The sequence below is a fragment of the Podarcis bocagei genome (genome assembly GCF_964188305.1).
Source record: "Podarcis bocagei genome assembly, chromosome: 9".
NCBI classification, from domain to species: Eukaryota; Metazoa; Chordata; class Lepidosauria; order Squamata; family Lacertidae; genus Podarcis; species Podarcis bocagei.
Window position 1 is genome coordinate 28590925 of NC_138134.1, and position 21016 is coordinate 28611940.

Sequence of the window (21016 nt, forward strand, 5' to 3'; positions counted from 1 at the left end):
TTCATGTTCTTTTTCTGTTACTTTTATATCACATATATTAGATCAGAAGCCTGCAGGCAGAGATTCTGCTTTTTTCACATCTTTGCACAACACTTAAAATTTTAGCTGTTTCATAATGCATAATAGTAACCACAGCAGTTAAAAGTCGTATTTGTCATACTTTACTTTTAAAGTGCCTAAAGGTATTAAGACACTATACAATAATAACCACAGGCTTGCAATCAAAATCAAGGAGGAAGTCGTGACATATTTATCGCTCCCAATGTCTAAAATAGACTAAGAACCTCCTGGACTTCACAGTATCTACACCACATATGCCCACCCCAACCAGTGGGGGGGACGACCAACAAATGCATTATATTTTCCACTCTTGACTGTGCTGCACTCTCTTTTCCTGATCGTTCGCCACACTTCCTGATAAGTCACACATTCCTTCTCCTAAATAAGGAAAAAAGAGGAGAAACTCAGCTGCTTTCTTGCATCAATGTAGCCACATGCCAAATTATTTGTCAGGAAAGCGTAGCAAGGCATGAACTGCACTTCCAGAGACAGATGACAGTGTACTGCAGGAAGGAGGAGTTGTGTCAATATATTATTGTTCCTAAGCTGAACCAGCTAGACAGCATTGTCCCAGCAAGCACTCCCGTTGTGGGTAAACTGGAGTTGTCCCAACATTCATTCAGACTGCCAGCCAAAGTTACTGTTAAACCCCTAATTCTTGGCTCCAGTCCGCTAGGCTGTTTCCACAACCTTTACTGTGAGGAAGGCTGTTGTACTTGGATCGTGGGTACCTACAGTACAGTGCATCTTACCATCATCATAAAACACCAGAAATTCCTCCCTGGTACAATTTCGAATGTCCTGCCCGTAGATCTATTTTTGCCCTAGCTGCTGCTTCTTTCACTACCTGGGAACATGCATGTATATAAGCTTAACAGAGGGCAAAATGCACTACCGAGCATGCCCAAAGTACAATGGCAAAGCTGCTGAAGTTATAGGTAGGTAGCCGTGTTGGTCTGCTGTAGTCGAAACAAAAAATAAAAAAAATCATTCCAGTAGCACCTTAGAGACCAACTAAGTTTGTTATTGGTATGCGCTTTCGTGTGCATGCACACTTCTTCATATACACAAGTGTGCATGCACATGAAAGCTCATACCAATAACAAACTTAGTTGGTCTCTAAGGTGCTACTGGCAGGAATTTTTTTGTTTGTTTCAAAAGCTGCTGAAGCTAGCGAGTGCCACATTAAAATGCTAAGCTGTGGAGTCAGATGGTTTTTGCTTGTTTTAAGTATCCTGTCATATAAGAACAGCTTCTTTCTACTCCTCTTCATTTCTTGGAACTTGCTAGCCCTCCTTTGGCCTCACCTCCTGCACATATTAAAGCTACATACCCAAATGAGGGCAATATGTGGATTTCTATTAGCACATACAAATATGATCGTTATGCAGCAAGTTGCTTTGATTTGGTTATGCAAGTGCTCAAGGTAGATGCCATGGGCAAACAGACATGCAAGGAAACAATGCCTTAACGTTATTTATCTCAAAGTATAAATGCAACTGAAATGGAAAGCAAGCAATTATTTCACCAAATCTTACTGGCTCACAACATATACATTATACAATTCTCTCCCCCCACCTTCTGCCAAAAAGGGGACCATCTGATATTCAGTCAAGTCTTAGCTACTGTGGGCAGGTTTTTTTACAAACACAGTATGACAGTATTTCCAATGCTTCTCAGCCTTTGAAACAATAATGATTAGTTTTAAAAATCATCACAAACAACCATTAGCATCCTACATCTTAAACATTTTTCCAAACTATCAAATTCCTAGAATTACACAGATGGGTTTCTCACTGCACACTGGGATTACATATTCACAATTTTACATCTGTGTTAAATAATAAATTCATCCTGCACATAACTGAACCACCCAAATCCTATCATTCAAATAGCGGCATAACTTGGGTCTCTTCTTCCAAAGGTGACCAGAAAGTAACTCCAAACTTTCTTATCTCCCACATCAATCCCTTTTACCACGCTTTGCCAAAGGAGTTGTCAGCGCATCTTCAATTATGCCAGCACTACGTAGCTATGCTGAAAGCAGCTCATCCCAAACACTGCCAATCAATCTGCCCACAGATAAATCTTAAATTGCTCTCCTAAATTCCCACATCCCACTACATAAATATACATAGAAACCATATAAAGAGTACTGGGGAGGGGGGGGTTTCAGTTCAAACGGGAATGAAAATAATCTACACTGCAGACTTTCAAAAGATCCGAGTCCGTAATCCCAAAAGATTCAAAAGCATTACCTCACCGTCGCTTTGAGACAAACTGAGTATTCACTCCGGGTCCTACCCAGCATTCCCTGGTCCACACAAAGACAACAGAGGTGTGACCAATCACATTGTGGCTAGCAGGCGCTGTTTGAAAGCTCCCTCCCTACACTGCCCATTGACATGCTAGCTGGCAGCCTGCTGAACCTGTCGTCATGGCAACACATCCCAGCTGCTCTCCACTGAGGCTTGTTACATTACTCAGCCCCCTCCTCCCTTTTTCACCACTCACTTTTGCTAATTAAAAATTTAGGCCTATGTTTTGCATGTCGGAAGGAAACAGAAACAAAACACACACTCGCTGCGAAAGAGCTAAAAACACACATTTAAAGCAAACAGAAAGTCTTGCCGCAGCCAATCAGTGGGCAGCTGTACAGACCTGGACAGATGGAACTTGTCACTAAAGCTCCTCTTTGTTTTTGTAGCAAACACGCGCAGACCTAAAGATACTCCACCCAGATTCAAACCTTGCAGACCTCCATGAAATACATTTGTTTTGCTTTCTCTCTCTCTCTAAAGATACCATTTCTGCTCAAAGAGATTGCGGAGAGTCCTCTGTGTCAACACAGGACCAATAAAATCACAAATTGCCCACAGGATAATCAGGCATTGTGTGGGATAAGAACCTAGTTAAGCCGTCAATATAGTAAGTGAAGCAATGGGCTGGGAGACAAAAGCAGGAGATGGGACAAGGTGAAACTTCCAACATGCAGCTTTTCCAGTGGACTTCCCTTGCTGCACAACAAGCAAAAACAGAGATTAAAGATGCAACCACAGGCACATTAACCTGGGAGTGAGTCTCAATGAACAAAATGGGACTTACTCCTGAGTAGATCGAGAATACATGCTGTTAGAAAGGATACAGGATACAGCAGTGGAAGATCCTCAGATGTGAAAAAAGAGAGCAAGGATCTTTTCAAATAAAAAAGGGGGCAATAAACATTATTTTAAAAAGCATGTTCAGTGAGTTAAAATACGCATCAATACAAGAAGGAAGAGGAGGAAGGAAGTTCTGTGCACAGCAGATATCTCTGGCAGCAAACTGAGTTCATGGAAAGTCTTGCCTCATCTCAACTCTGTTCAGGATAGCAGTGTCTTCTGTTTTGGTCTGTGAACTTTGCCTTGGAAGCAGAAATGGAAGTGTGTTCCATTTGTAAACTGAGTCCCCCGCTGCTACGGGAAAGCACACCTTGGTTTAAGAACTGACTTCTGGAACGGATTAAGTTTGTAAACCAAGGTACCACTGTAAGCTTTAGTAATGTTTTTGACCAGGACAAAATAAATGAAGCAATTTTGGCAAAATCTTTGAATCTCCATCTTCCTGTCCACTCCCAGCTTCTGACAGCTTAAGTGATAGCCTAACTATGAAGAAGCGTTTTCGCCATGCAGCCTAGGTAAAATATGGAAGAAAGGTACTGACTCTGAAAACGGATTGTAACATAATAATTTTCCAGTCAGAAATGACTGGAAATAACAAATCAAAAATATGACCTAACCAAAGCTTGGGAACACCCTCAAATGTACATGTCAAAATTGTGTCTCATTTGCAGGTAAGTATAATGAATTGAGTATGGTTGATACCTCATGAAGTTCACATTTTTTAAAATTATTTATGGGAAACTAAGGATTTTTCAGTCCCCAAAAATAATGAGGTAATGTCTGAACTTCACCTGTGAAGGTGAGCGGGGGGGGGGGAGATACCTGAGTTGCTGTCAAATGCTATAAATCTGGTTAATATTTCAGTAGTGTTGAATCTCTCATATAAGCAATCATATTTGTGTGTGTGTGTGTGTGTGTGTGTGTGTGTGTGTGTGCATGCGCGAACGCGCACGTGTGTGCATGCTGGGAGTTATTTACCAACTTAAAAGACATGCTTTTTTAAAAAGGTTGTCATGTGAACAGTATCTCAAATGAAATATTTGTTTAAGTCAAAGGTCGTTTAACAGTCAATCGGAGTGTTTATTTTGCGATACTCATGTTGATTTTTCATCAGAGCACAAGCCAAAAGCAGAACATGTAAACATAAGGCCTGTTTATTGAAACCATTAAAACTACATGTAAGAGACATTGCGATGAGTGCTCATTCATAGTAAGAAGACGACTTCGTGCTGCAGACTGTGTATATCATCAAGACTATAGCACAAATCTCCACAGTGGGGAAAACTTCCCACAGCAGTATCCAAGTAATGAACATCTGGCCAAAGAATGAAATGTGGGACACCCAAGTGAAGAACAGCAGAATGAATCATTTTTGAGGGAATGTAGCTGTTTAGAAGCAACTAATGAAGAATAGCGGAGTATTGCAAAACTCAGCAAAATTCACAAGCATACGAAAGCAGACACATCAAACACAAGCTTAGAACACTGTGGTGTGGGAACAGTATTGGTGAACGTGGTAAAGCTGATGAGGTGACACAGAGAAATATGCTTTACCTCCCTCTCATGACTCTAAAACCTGTGAATAGCCAATGAAGCTGAATGTGTACTGATCTGTAGCTAAACTGAGTTGTAGTTTGCTAGTTTGTGGCCCCACAGCTTGTGTCATGCTTTGTCCAAGTGGCCCAACCTTTGTTGACACATAAACTTCATAAACAGATTCTGACTCTGTGGAAATGCCGATACTCAAGCACTTGTTCCTCAGTAAATTGTTTAGACGGGGGTACACATACAGTGGCACCTCGAGTTACATACGCTTCAGGTTACAGACTCCGCTAACCCAGAAATAGTACCTCAGGTTAAGAAATTTGCTTCAGGATGAGAACAGAAATCGTGCTCCGGTGGCAGCGGGAAGCCCCATTAGCTAAAGTGGTGCTTCAGGTTAAGAACAGTTTCAGGTTAAGAACGGACCTCCAGAACAAATTAAGTTCTTAACCTGAGGTACCACTGTATTTAAAACTTGATGACTGAGACGTGATGCCACTCCTGTTAAGTTTTGCTGCAGTTTCAATTACATGCATCTTCTGTAGGGTGATGTTGCCTTCTTTTGACTTTGCACAGTACCCTTGCAGGATATGATCACCTTTCCCTATCCCCTTTTTCTCTAGGTCATGCATAATTTTAAATACTTCTATCCTGTCACCTCTTACTTGTCTTTTGTCTCAGCTAACAAGTTCCACATGCTGCAACTTTTCCCTAGAGGAGGTGCTCCATTCTCTTGATCATTGCGGTCACAGTTTACTGAACCTCTTCCAACTGTACAATATCCTTTTTGAGGTAAGGCAACCAGAACTGTACACAGCATTCCAAATACAGTTGTGCCACAGATCTGTATAACAGCATTACGATAACATCAGTTGTATTTTTAATTCCTTTCCTATTGACCCCTAGCATGGATTTCACACTTTTACACTCTCAACAACTTCAATGAGGTATCCACTACGACCCCAAGGTCTCATTCCTGGTCAGTCACAGGCAGTTCAGACCCCGTGAGGACATATGTGAAACTGAGACTTTCTTACCCCAATATTTATCACTTTACACTTGTTTACATTGAACTTCATTTGCCATTTTACGGCTCATTTACTCAATCTGGAATCAATCCTGCAACTATCATGTCATTCCGTGTGATACACTGTGTTTTGATGCATTTATCCCCAAACCAGGTTCAATCCGAGAAAAAGAACAATCTAGCTACGTTTAAAGCTGGCAATGGGTACAGAGCTTTACTCGCTACAGTTGAGTGCCTATTTATAAAAGTGTGATACGGAAATAGCCATAGTTAATTTTTTAATAAGGTCTAAAGAATTCATGGATTGTCGTTAATAGTCTGCAATATTCCTAAAATGGTAAAGCAACCCAAAGAGCATAATTTAGTGACTGTAGTGTCCAAAATAAATCCTTTGAAGAACTTACAGAACTGGCAATTCTTGGAAATAGGCAAGTGGGCTAAGTGCGTTGCTTTATCTATCCCATTTCCCATTGCTGAGAACTAACTAGGTCTATATTATGTGGAGGAACATTTGCAGCTTAAAGGCTATGTTCAAAAGGAGATTTCTAATTTATGTTTTTGGGACGTAACAGCATCTTCACACCAACATTTTTTGTAGCCACTTATAAATGATTTGGGGGTATTAAGTGAGTCTTAGGGATGTTCTACCATATAAATTTATCACACCTTGGAAAATTTCCAGAAGTGGATGGAACCAGGTCATAATCTCAACACGCCTGAGCATCCACAAGGTTGGGGGAAATGATGCCACTATCCATCAAAGACGTAACTGGGTCGTGCAAAGCTGCCTTCAGTTAATTAAACTAAACACAGAAAGGAGAGGGGAGCTTAACGGGCAGTATTTCTCTTTCAGCCCCATTCAGAACTTTAATTTTTAGCATTAGGCTAAGCTTTTGTCCAGATTTTTCACCTTAATTTTCAGCTTAATGAAATTAAGCCAGTCACTACACGAGTTCAGAGTGAAATCTGAAGTCTTTATCAGACTGTAAAGATATAAAGCTTTTCTGTGTGTCTCTATTGTCTTCACCCAAGATGAAATAGCAGGCTACAGCATGCATTGAAAAGTCAGTTGAGGATGCATGCCAAATATTTTCAGGAACTAGCACAAGCAACTGAAGAAATGAAATTCACACCATTCTCCCCAGATGAAATCTATACTTGTGTACTGGTGCCTGTGGTAAATCAATTAACACTACTTGGCTCACCTTCCACACTCATTTATGAATTCAGTTTAATCTTTATGCCATACACACATGTGCATGATAATATGGAGGATAAGATCACTACTAAATCCCCTTGCGCAGACAGAATTTGGGGGTGGGGGTGAGGGGAAACAATGATACTGCTGCACTGCTGGGTGTGAGCTGACAGACCTAAAAAATGCTGAAATTGATGGAGTAGGTGCCTGGTCAGGGAGAACCAAGGCTACTCAGAACCCTCTGCTTGCTCAGAGGTTGCTTCTGCTCCTAATGGTGGCATAGTTATTATCTATCAAATAAGCAGTGCCATTTTTCTAGAAAAAGAGGTGCTGGAACTCACCACGAACGCCTCCCTCGTTCTCTTAGAATGGCAATGGCACCCACTTGAGAGAGGTGCCAGAACCCACGTGAGAGGTGCCAGAACTGAGCTCCTGTGAGTTCCCCCTGGAAAAAAGCCCTGCAAATAAGTGGTGTAAGGAAAAGCATGCCCAGTGGACTCAGTCCAGAGATCCAGATGACTTTCCCCCAAAGTCACAGTAGAAAACAGGTTTCAAACCACTTCTGACTACCATGAAGCACAGCACCAAGAATCGAGAAGACCTAGAAAGGGAACTGAACTTATTTGCATCACAGAACAACTGTACTCTACTCACTTGTCAAAATAATCAGCACGTAAGAGAGCACCCTGTGCCTAGACTTTCTTTCACCCAGGTCAAAGACCCAGTTTGGCATTACACACACCCCTGCACATTTGCATACACACACAGACTGGGAGCCTCAATGGCGCCCCTCTGGAGGCTTCACGCGGCTAGCCCCACCTACCACATAGCTATGGCTCTGCCAGGATCCATGGTGAAGTGGCACTACTGCTTATGCAAAAATGGCCAAGGCCAACAATAAAGTTGAGAAAGAAGATGCATTACTCTTATGGCATCAACTCTCATCACAATGGTAGTGGCTGGAGATGATGCGAGTTGCAGAGCAAAATGTCTATAGGGCACATATATGCTGCTTCAGGATGCCAGAGTTTTTTGTTTTGTTTTGTTTTTTTAAGAGCTGGAGTTTTGAGTCTGGCAATGGTCATTGTGGGACTTAGGAGGCCTGAGAAAAGCCAGGAGCTGAAATCAAGGTGTGTGGGGAAGAGCTTGTGACTAATAAGGCAGCCTTCAAGAAAGTTATACAGCAAAAGTCAACAGAGTTGCTGAGAACCTTGAGCAACACTGATGGTTGGACTAGAGTGAAGACTGTAGAATAAGTCCTGAGAGAAACTCAAGAGATTCAAGAGAGAGGAGGCCACAGACCTGGTTGAAGACTGCAAATCTTCAGCGCCTAGTTAAGTGTTACCTAGTGAGGAATGGTATGGGGAAATTGGCTTTAGGTGACAGGAACCCTAAACCATATTTGCTATATTATTCAAAGTGATTGCAACCATATAGTGTAAATACATTTATTTAAAGCAACAGTAATAAAGAATAGTGTGCATGTTACCCTATACAAACATCAGCATTTGTCTATATTAATAACCACTGTAAATAAAATATAATATAATTTACTTTGCTTTTTCTTTAATATTTGAATCTCTGTGTTGTTTTGTCCCATGCTTATCCATAGTTACTGGAGCGTTCACCGAGAGAAAATTAGTAGTATTGAGATATTTAGTAGCAATGGTAACAAAAGGTTAGAAATTGTAAGTAATGCAGCAGAACCATCTTTTCCAAGACAACCCTCATCATAAGTCTGGCAAAACAGGAACTAGATGATCTGATAAAGTTGAAAGTCTTTACTTGGACTTTGTTATTTTAACTCATGTGCAACTACCTATTCTATGTGCCTATTTTATAGTTTTGTTTTTCAACTTTTAATTTGTGTTTTGTTATAATGGTTGTTTCCGTTTTATGACATTAAAACATGAATTAATAATAAAACTTTGCAAATAAAAGAAAGAAAGAAAGAAAGAAAGAAAGAAAGAAAGAAAGAAAGAACGAAGGAAGGAAGGAAGGAAGGAAGGAAGGAAGGAAAATAGGTAATAGCTAAGGGAAAAAACTAATGTGCAAGATGCTGCTCAATAACAAACAAATAAGTAGCGGAGGGGCGCTCCCAGATAACGCCAGATACTAAAGTACCACCACATGGCAACTAATAAACATTGTAAAACATTATATGCCAGTGGTAAATCCCTGGGAATCCTTAGTTCTACAGAACCTTTATCATCAGGTTTTTTGCAATGAAAGAAATAGTTAAGGCAGACGTACTTACCCTGAGACAACTTTCCCACTGCTACTGATTATCTTCAAGGAAATCTTGGGTGTGTTCTAGTGAAAACACTCATGTAATGATGGGCAATGGAGAGGCTCAACAATAACTTGCATGGACTGGGTATACATCCTATAATTGTACCCTGGAATCCTCAGAAATACATGGGAGCCAAAATGAAAAGTGCTCTTTAAATATGGAAAGGTTGACAACTACCATAATATGCTACTACGTATCAGGTATGAATATTTAGCGTACACCCACAGAACAATACCCAAAGTCACAAAGCACATGTTCCAAGGAAAACTTCCAGGACCAAATTCATTTCAGCTCTGTTAAGAACTGAGGCATCAAGGCATCTATCAAGGCAATAGATGAAATACAGATTGAGACTTGCAGTCGCAGAAATGCAGGTTTGGATCATATACATTTTTCCAGCAAGTGGCAACCAAGTTGAGCTTAGTTTTCCTGTTGGAGGTTGTTTATTGGATGATTCAAAAAGTGAAGATGATTAATGAGAAAAACAACAACATATGCTATATGACTCAGAACTCAGATGATTGGGGGACATGCCATAGCAAGGGCACATTAGGACACAGAAATGGAAAATATCGTCTGGCCACTGTCACTGTAGCATTCTTCATGTTAGCTCCTCCATGGTGTGTGTTAGAAAGGAATCAAGTGTCCAAAAGTTGTCCAATTTCATCTCATATGGTTTGCATTGAACATCTGCCAGTGTTTTAGCCCCCTACTGATACACAATACATTTATTAAAGTTTACGAGGAAAGATTTTTAAAGTTTCCTTCTTGAATTAACAGCATGAAGATGGTAATGGCAAAAACAGACAAATCAGCTTCTGTGGAGAAGGTGTGTTTTTCAAATCATGTTTCTGAAAACAATCACAGTCTTACTAAATGGCATCATATGTTTAGGATGTGTGCCACTGAGCAGAACTGATTAATGTCTGCAAAAAGGAAATTAAAATAGTGAGAAAATTCCCACATACATCCTGCTTTTTAGAGAATACAAATATATCTTTAACTGTACGTTTGTTTTAAAATCCTTTGCTTTAGACAGACCCTGTGACTAGTATAAATTCCTGGCTGCATTTAAAGATGTAACATAAGTCTTATTGGTTTTAACAAAGCCATGATATCGTCTACAGGGTTAACGGAGACATGTGCAATTTCCATAGTAACCTTCTTGATTGTTTATTTGCCATTCATTTTTTATGATGCCCTTGAGTGCTGGCAATTCTTTTTCTCTTTTAATAGCACTCAATTATTGCACTTCATCACACCTGGCTAGGAGGTGAATGTAAAATGTATCAGCACTGCTTGGCATTTCGACAAACCTACATGAAACAGATTATGCCCGAAACGATCTTGCATTCCCGTTCTAGCACAGCCATAGCAGCCCAGACAGTTGTGCAATAGAAAAGTAGTTTTATTTTGTTTCTTTGTTGTAATACATTTTATACAATTATAATAGATAATGTTCCCTTTTATTTCTTTTATTAGAGTCTTCCAGTTCATATAGAACAATAGGTGCTTGCATGAGGACTGCATTCAGGTGCAATAACAAATCACTACATGCACCATTTGAAAAAACCAAAACCCCTTTCCTCAGGTTTGGTGAAGATGTAACATTTCTGATTTCCTAACTATGGCTAGGAGATTAATTGCATGCTTCAACTCACATGCTCCTTCCCACTATCTTCATGCTTCTTGATGAATCCTCCTATGCTTTCCCTTTTTGGAGCTAAGCATGGTGCAGAGTGAAATCTTCAATAATGCTACTGTAACTATGGTTAGTTTTTGCAAACGGAATTAAAAGTAGGTTTGCAAACTCTGCTTAATTCAAACTCCCATATGCATTCCACATATGCATTCCACAGGAGTTTGATCCTGTGCAGGCATAACATTTCTGACCTCCTAACTATGGTTTGAAAGGTAGGGTTGTGTTCTCAGCTTGCGCTTTCTCTCTTCCTCCCTTCTACTGCCTATGCAGATTTGTAACTTGTCTATACTATTAACACTGACCTAGACATAATGCTGCTACACAAGGTAAGGGACACACTAGATCTCAGATGGCAGGCTTCTGGGGTCTGGATATCACACAGTGTACAGTAGGGAATATATGGGAGAATATCATTTAAGGAAAGCAACCACAATAACATTAAGAAAAAAGAAAGTGCCCTATCGGAGCTTGGAATTTTTAGTTACTTTGTACTAATGGGTTTTTATTATTGCTGTTCATTTTAACTTAAATACTACTCTGTTCCATTTCTGCTCCTGGTCACCAGATCTGCTTTCCAGGTGACAAGCAACTAACCTCATCATGTACTTTATTTAAATGGCTGCTGACAACTAAACTTCTCATTTTGCCTTACTGCAACTGATTTTCCTCCACAATGTTTTTGCTGCACCTCACCTTTCATAGAATCATAGAAATGTTTGAAGGGGTCCCAAGGGTTATCTATTCCAACCCCCTGCAATGCAGGAACCTCAACAAAAAATCCATGCCAGATGGCCATCCAGCCTCTGCTTTAAAACCTACAAGGAAGGAGAGTACCCCACCTCTGCTGGGAGTATCTTCCACTGTCAAACAGTTCTTACCGTTGGAAAGTTCTTCCTGATATCTGGCCAGAATCTCCTTTCTTATACTGTAACTTGAATCCACTGGTCCAGAGCCTAGCCTCCAGAGCAGGAGGAAACAACCAGTTGGATTGGCATTTGTATTATTTTATTTTGTACAGCATAACAACTAGTTTTTAGATGAGTTATACATTAGAAACAAGATTCACAAATCAGGTTTTGTAATTAACTACACTCCAGAGCTAGAAAAAGTAGCAAAATGCTTTTCAGTGAGCACCGCTAGGATGGTGAGAGAGGAAGTTGCCTTATACTGTACAAAAGCATCTCAAGTTGCTTAGTATTGACTGGCAATAATGTCATCCAAATGCCACTGTTTCCGACAGCAGTCCTTCCTAACCCTACCAGTGTTGATTGTATCTTTCAACAATGAAGTTTTCCACCCAGTATTAGATCCAGTACAGTGATACCTTGGTTTACAACCATAATCTGTTCCGGAGGTCCGGTTGTAAACCAAAGCAGGTTGTAACCCAAGGCGGGCCTCAAAAAATAATGGGTTGTAATCCAAAAAAAGGGACACGCACTTCCGGGTTTGGTGTGGTTGTAATCCAAAATGGTTGCAAACCAAGGTTCCACTGAATACCTATTTGATGCAATTCACCACAAAAACTGAAAAACAAATACAAACAACTTTCTTAATACTGAGGCTAATACTAAATTCAAATGGTTGATCTGGCACAGAGGCAGTGTTGACCTGGTATTTATTGGCAGCAGTCCTTCCCCTATCCCAGTTTAAAGTAAATCCTTATGAACAAGAGCACTGGATCCCACCTCAAGTATCCCAGACCACTGAATTCCCTCAAACATATTTGTGTGTTGTTGTTTTTTAAAAGAACCATAATTAAGAGTGTGTGTTTTTAACAAAAACACACAAAAGGAGATTAATAATCCAACACTCCTTGAAGGTAGATCTGTTTAGAAGGGAAGCCACAATTGTATAAATAAACACAAAAAAGTTTATGATGATATAAATTAAATTAAATTCTGTAAAAATTACATTAAATGATATATATTTCCTTAAACTCCCAACATAGAAATGATACATGTATAAGAAATCGACTCATTTATGAGAATGACTACTTCTGAGGTTTTGATAATTTGCCAAAAAATAAATTAAAAAAGGCAACACATACAACAGAAAATTTGCATAGTTTACCCTGAAAATTATTTCTGAGAACAAGGCCAGTAGCATATAGATAACTTATCCCAGGCATATCCAAACTCCGTTTCGGGACAACTTCAATCCTAAAAAAAAGCTCAACAACTTACAACTTTGGCTGGCCCTCACGGCCCTTCAATTCCTCAAATCTGGCCCTTTTTGGGAAAAAATTGGACACCACTGACTTATCCTATGCAGGCACATCCAACTCTCCAGAGACTGCGATCTACTCCCACTATAAAAAGACTGGCAGTGGTCTACTCATTGTCAGTGGAGGGAGGATGGACCAGAGTTTTTTGGGAGGGGGGCACCAGCGTTGTTGAGCTTAGTTTCCTTTAAATCACCCACCAACAGCTAACGCCAAACGAGTGCCAAACTGACATAATGGAGCAAGAGGGCGGGGGGCAGAGACATTCATTCTCATTTTTTTAAAGATAAGGATCTCACAGTTGACCACAATCGACAACGAACACCAAGATCTACCTGTAGATCGCGGTCGAACGGTTGGACATGTCTACTATAGTGTGTTGATCCAGGTATTCTTCCCAGTGTTGTGAAACTCCCTCATCCCATTTGTTCCCTTCAGACTATATGGGGAGCGTGGGCTGCATGTCAGGGTCACCATGCAACCATGGAACTACATCACCTCTGACCTGGCTAATCAGGCCTTGAGAGCACCAGTATTCCCTAGCAGCCCACATACATGGAAACCTTACTCTTGCAAAAATTAATGTACTACTGTGAAAAGTGAAAGAACTCTAGATTTTTGCTTAGCACCCTATTGCATTCAAAACTGGGGGGAAATCAGGTTTTTTAGACGTCAGCTCTACAGAGCATTGGGCAAGGGATGGGGAAAGGACTGTCAAAACTGACAAGAAACACTGTCAAAATTTTAAGTGCTTGGGCAACTATCTGACCAGGGTTTCACCCGCCCCCAGCCAAGTGTATGGAAATGATAATGGAATAAAACCAAACCATCACACACACACAACAAAAACTCAGGCCCACAGAACTTTTCCTCATTATATTAAATATTACTTATTTGACGTTGAAGACAAAGTGGACAAAATTATTGCTTTTACATTCCAAAGCAATAGCAGAGAATTAGTTGTTCTTATAAAACAAAATCCCATTCACTAAGAAGTTCCATTTTGGATACAAAAACACAATTCTGCATCATACATATATAAAATTCTGTTGCCATGCTACTAATAACTAACCTCCTTCCCTTTTCTTTCATAAGTAATCCTTCAAGTGTGGAAACCACTCTGTGTAAAATTGCAGGGATTCAAGTTAGGACGTCTGTAACCCTTAGCAGCCACTGAAGCTGCAAACGTGACACCAATGGCAAGTCTAAAATAAGCTGTGTATTGACCAGTAACTGCTACTGTTTGTTTCCCTTTCAGTGGCAAAGGAAAAATACATTAGGATGACTGAAAAGGGTAGATGCAGTATCTCTACTGACCTGAATAACAATCCATTAGAAGTTGACATGGCAGCACAAAACAACACTGAGACACACACACACACACACACACACAATAGACAGACACCATCACTCCTGCAGCAAGGGAGCCAGCAGATAACACTGCTTCTGTAAGTTATGCCAGCCATCTCTGTTCCATCTTGTAGCCAGTGATTAATCACTCTCCAGCAGAGCAACTCATGCAATGCAGACCATGGAGGGGGGGGCGGGGGACGACACCGTGGGAATTTTACGCCTGGTTAGGAAATCTTTTCATCTACCTGAGAAACTGAAAGTGGTGCAACCAATGAAGTGGAAATACAAGACAGTAGTTTTGATGACTGGATGTGTGTGATGGCATCCCAAGATCTGCAACAAAATATAATTGTTCTGTTTATTTAAACAATTTATAGAGATTAGGGAACTTTTTACATTATCAGTAACTAAGTAATTCCCTGAAAGCACACTGTGGACCCTAGCCACTGACACCATGAAATACTAATGAGCCCATTTTACAGCTTGGAAGGCTGATAAATACCGTATTTTTCACTCTATAACACGCACCCAACCATAGCACGCACGTAGTTTTTAGAGGAGGAAAATCCGTAGGCATGCCACCCGTAGGCATTTCCTCCATAACATGCACAGACATTTCCCCTTACTTTCTAGGAGGAAAAAAGTGAGTGTTATGGTGCAAAAAATACGGTAGTTATGTGGTCTAATGAGACACAGATGTAAAAGCATGACTCTAGCGTCACATTTGACATGTTAAACACTAGAATGAAACAGACTGTGTCTAAGGCTCTATAAAAATAATTTTTAGATACTATCCACATTTATTCTAGATGAAGCATTTTTTGGTCCCAGTTCCTAACCACTGGAAGAATGCATTCAGACAATAGCTAATCCCATGGCAACTACCGGTACTTAAAAACTTACTAGGTGGAATGGAAGGGATATCCCCTGTAGCCTTCGGTCGTGTGAAAAGGCCAACATTACTTTAAAAAGGTAAAGGTACCCCTGCCCGTACAGGCCAGTCTTGACAGACTCTAGGGTTGTGCGCCCATCTCACTTAAGAGGCCGGGGCCAGCGCTGTCCGCAGACACTTCCGGATCACGTGGCCAGCGTGATGAAGCTGCTCTGGCGAACTGGCACCAGAGCAGCACACGGAAACGCCGTTTACCTTCCCGCTATAAAGCGGTACCTATTTATCTACTTGCACTTAAGAGTGCTTTCAAACTGCTAGGTGGGGAGGAGTTGGGACCGAACGACGGGAGCTCACCCCGCCGCGGGGATTCGAACCGCAGACCATGCGATCGGCAAGTCCTAGGTGCTGAGGTTTTACCCACAGCACCACCCACGTCCCTAACATTACTTTAGGCCCTTGCAATAAACAGGATTCATCAGATTCTACAGGAAATACTTTGCCATCATGACAATTGATTGACCATTATCTCCCTTACACTGGTGCAACTTTTTCAGCTACAAGTGCAATGCTGGCAACATATCATAAGCCATCACTCCTTTACACGCAGGCAACCCCCAATTTGCACTGGGGTTGTATACTTGATCATCGCATGCATCGGTGGAGTGCATAAGCCCACCCTCTTCCAGGTCCAAAAACCACCTCTGCATGCATGGTGGCGCATGCTTAGAATGCGTGCAAAATGTTCGTTGCCTGTATATCTTGGTTGCAAATAAGCATAGTAGTTTGCATATTGCCTTTTGAGAAGATAAGCCAAAGCCACATCCTACATTCTAATTCTCTGGTGCTGTTGCTTATGCAGCTAGAACAGCCACACACAAGCGGGTCATACCATCAGTCTCAAACCAATGAGGTAAGGGGAAATGAGGACAGAGAAAAAGAGATACAAAGGTACCTTCCTTGTTCACTTGCTCTCTCGCCCTCACTTTGGGCAGCCTCCTGTTTGAGCAGAGAGAACTTTGAAGCTTCCTCCCAATCACATTCAAAATTTTGTGCAGCCACATTTCAAGTTATTACCATTTTTCACAACTGTGACACTTGTGGCCACGGTTAGAAACAGATTCCTGTGTTAGATGGACCTTACTTATGCAGAAAGGCTCTTCTTATATTCTTATCCTTATGGGGGCAGTGTGATGTAGTGGTTGGACTAGGACCTGGAAGACCAGAGTTCAAATTCCTCCTCAGCCATGAAAGCTCAGGGGGTGACCTTGAGCCAGTTGCAATTTCTCAATCCAACCTACCTCACAGGGTTTCTGGGACAATAAAACAAGGGAGGGGGAGAGTACAGAGGAGGCCACTGTGAGTTCCTCCAAGTCAATGAATACAAATGCCACACATAGAGGAAGCTTTAGACCAGGCTTCTTCAACCTCGGCCCTCCAGATGTTTTTGGCCTACAACTCCCATGATCCCTAGCTAGCAGGACCAGTGGTCAGGGATGCTGGGAATTGTAGTCTCAAAACAACTGGAGGGCCAAGGTTGAGGAAGCCTGCTTTAGGCTCTCCCAGTACAAGAGGTGTTGATAAATGCCTGTTTGTGTCCCACGTTGCCTTGAGAGTATGTATGTCATGATGCAGACTCAGGGTTTTCACCTTCCCACTAAAAACAAATGGTTGCACAGTTGTGCTTGTAACGACATAGAAAGAAGACTTGTTTAAAGAAAAGATTCCAACAATGGAGAATATGCATGATAAATGGCCAAGATTATGGAAAGCAAGATTTCTGTCCAAACTAGTTGAAGGAAAAGTCTGTACCGGTTTTGTGTGATACAAACTTGCATGTAACAAAACCGAAAGTGAAGCACTAAACGGAACAGATCGCTAAGTATGCATTACAATGTGCAATACCTTGCACAACTATCAGCAGCAAATTGTACAAAAACAGTACAGTATTAGATTATTTTCTGCTGTGCCTTTAAAGGTAAAATCATCAGAACCACAAAGGGGGGTGGGGAGAGAAAATGAGAATTCCTGCAATTAAGAGCTGACAGTTCTGCATGCCTAATACAGAAAAGCCATCTGCGTGGCATATCTCATTACAACACTAACTTCCAAAAATGTAGAGCAATTTAAACCTCTAAGCCACTGAGCTTTAGCAGGAGACAAGCATATGTGATTAGAAGTATACTTTTTTCACCATAATACCTTTTTAAAAAAACACTTTAGGCACAGAACTTCCTAACAACACAAACAAATGTGATTTTAAAACTGAGTGAATTCTTCTGGATATTTGCAGTAAATAATTGCTTTTTACATAGTTACATTCTTCTGTGGTTTATCTACATCTTGAGCACTATTGATAGCCAAAAATAAACAGATTTCCATTTCAAGAATCAACTAGGCAGTTAGTTGCCTTTGACAGTAGAGGTCAAACTAGTGGGCTGCTATGGGTCATTCTCCTAAGGACTATATATATATATATATATATATATATATATATATATATACACGAAATATATATATTCTACGAAAGCAAATATATATATATATATATATATACACTGCATTATTACAGAAAGGCTATTTTAAGCTCTTGAGAGTCCCATGGACTGCAAGAAGATCAAACCTCTCCATTCTTAAGGAAATCAGCCCTGAGTGCTAACTGGAAGGAAAGATCGTGAAGCTGAGGCTCCAATACTTTGGCCACCTCATGAGAAGAGAAGACTCCCTGGAAAAGACCCTGATGTTGGGAAAGATGGAGGGCACAAGGAGAAGGGGGCGACAGAGGACGAGATGGTTGGATAGTGTTCTCGAAGCTACCAGCATGAGTTTGACCAAACTGCGGGAGGCAGTGGAAGACAGAAGTGCCTGGCATACTCTGGTCCATGGGGGTCACGAAGAGTCGGACATGACTAAACGACTAAACAACACCAACAACAATTTTAAGCTGATTTAATTACTGAACAAGAAAAATACTTAAACAGACCAACAAACCAACGTATTTCCTAAGATTTTCATGCTTCACTCAGATTAGGTGAATAAATGCAGCAGACACCTCACAGAACTCAATACTACTTTGGGCCAGTTAAATTCTTTATTCAGGAACTATTACTGGTTCAATTGGCATGCAGAGATTCCTACTACATAAAATCCATAATATAAGAAGTGCTATACTGATCTATGAGTCTCAGTTATTTGAGTGATGGGACCAGCAAGTTGAAGCAGTACACACAAGAGTTAAATTTCCTCTTTGTGTTGGGAGGCTTTTGTTTTAAAATAGTAGACTATTTTAGATATGTCTACTTGCAAAAATCCCTTTAGTTCAAATTTAACAACATGATCTCACCCATGTTTACATAGAAGTAGCCTCAATGTATTTCAATGAGTTGTCCATTCAAAAGTGTATGTGCTTGACACTAAGAAAAAAAGATTATTATACTGAATCAGAGGTGAAGCCCTAAAAATTGGTGAAATTAAGAACCTGTACAATGCAATAAGAAAACATAAACCGACAAAAATAGCACACAGAAAGATAAAACAACAGTATTATCAAATATTAGAAAAGAGAAAGAAATAATAAATTTAAGGTCTACATGTCGTTCACTTCTGCACACTTCCAGAGCTGGTGCAAAACTAAAGCTGGCTTTGGCATTATCTAAGGCAGTCTTAGGGATCTGTAGTCCAAAACATCTGGGAGGCACCAGAATGGGAAGGGCCGCTCTAAGGAACTGGATTTTTCTACGAGATTGTGCACCCCTTCCACTAAGACCCTCCTCTTTCCACATAATTTGGTTGCCATTTTGTTTGCAGGCCCATTCAAGGTGCCCACAAACCTTAAAAGACTTACCGGTAGGCCCCAAATATCTGAAAGATTGTAGCTATCCCCACCAACCCTTCCAGGTATTAAGATCTGCAGAGCGAACTTTCTGGGAGACGGCTTTCTCTATGGAATTCCCTCTCCACAGAAGTGTGTCTACAATCTTCACTGCACAGGTGCCCCCAATTACGCAGGATCGACTCACGAACAACTACATGTACACACGGCCCCAGGAAATAAATAAATTGATTCAAACCAGGAAATTGCAGGAGAGAGCTGGAGAGTCAATGTTTTATAACCGCTGTTCTTAGGTTTGAGAAAATCAGAAATGTAATGTGGTAGGGTCATCTGAACAAAACATCTTTGGGAAAAGTTAACTTTTCTTATAGAGTGTAGAAAAGCGGGAATGAAAGTGCTGCCTATGGGTGAACGGAGCTCATGTGTATGATTTAATCATGTGAACCAGGTAACTCCTCAAAAGGAAAACAATGAGGTTCTGGTTTGGTGACCCACCCACAACCAAGTTTTTAGAATGAGTTTTTAGTGAGTGTAAAGACATAGGTCGGAGTTTTTTGGTTTGTTTGTTTTACACTTACCAGTTCCACGGATGCGCTTCAGAAAGCTAATAAAATTTACAATATTCCAGGGTAAAGAAAGCACACAGTGACACCTACTAACATTTAGAATGGATTGGCAACCCATTTCTATAAATTCTCTCACCACTTTTACCTCTGCCTGAAAATAAACAGCAGCATTCAGTTGATATGGATGGTTGCAGGATTTTATAGCCTTTCAACAATGCTTTCAAAACAGGCCATTTCTACAGGCAGCTTTCTAGAGTACCTGCAGGATAGGACTAGGTAGAGAGCTACAAAAGTGGCTATTCACAAAACAAAAGGATCAAATTAGTTACTACCAATAGTGACTTAAGGAGCAAAACTGCAACCAGTGGCAAATAAACTATAGTTCATATCACCATTATACAAGTAGGTATATTAATTCACATAATGTCAGGGAAATACCATCAGCTGTTTAAGCAGAAATAACTGCACAGGTTTACACAGCAGAAATATTAAGAATGCTAAACCCTCACAAGTGAAATAACAGGTATTATTATTACAATTAACAGTATGTAATATGAAAATGTCCATAGTGTTAACCCCAGAAAACTACATTATTTTCACAGCAAATCTTAGTACTGCTAAACTAAGCAGCTTGAAGGGAGTGATGGAAATAAAATTGCATGACACAGAAGAAGAGTTCTTTTGGAATCTGCATGGACTAATTTAGAAGGGAATGTATGATTATCTGAATTCTATAAATATGTATGATTATGGTCAGTTGGAAGGCTTTGCGTTAGTTTTTGGGAAGGACAAGAACTGATTATGTGATCTGAGGTTAAACGTTGAAGTGCCGCAGTATCACAATTAAGTCAGTAGAATGCAATTCCTCAGATAAAAGTTGCTAGCCAGAACATAGTTGTGGGCTATCTAGGGTTGCTGTATTTAAAAAAGTGAAAATCCAGACAGTTGAGCTTTTTTTTAAAAAAAAAGCCAAAGTTTTTTTTTTGGGGGGGGCTTCCCTGTCTAAGGCACAAAAGTAAATGGTTGATGTAGGTGCTCAGGTCGTTGGGAGTTCTCAAGCTCGCAGATTTTGGGCAGCTCTGAGGCCAGGTAGCCATTGCTGAGGGGGTTTTTTTGAGAAAAGCGCTGTTAAAAAATGAGTTTTGAAGTTTTTTAAAGGATTTTCACCAGAA

The 21016-nt window shown here is 40.5% G+C and overlaps 1 protein-coding gene across 5 annotated transcripts in view; it reads right to left on the reverse strand.

Annotated features, from left to right (window-relative positions):
* Window positions 1–21016, reverse strand: part of STOX2 (storkhead box 2) — a 133056-nt gene that overhangs the window by 39095 nt on the left and 72945 nt on the right. The window contains exon 1 of one of the 5 annotated variants that reach the window (XM_081208765.1): window positions 2319–2492. The exons of the other annotated variants lie outside the window; for them this stretch is intronic. The gene's annotated coding sequence lies outside the window, so the exon portion shown is untranslated. Of the gene's footprint in view, window positions 1–2318; window positions 2493–21016 lie in introns of those variants that run through there. 5 annotated transcript variants of the gene reach the window in all.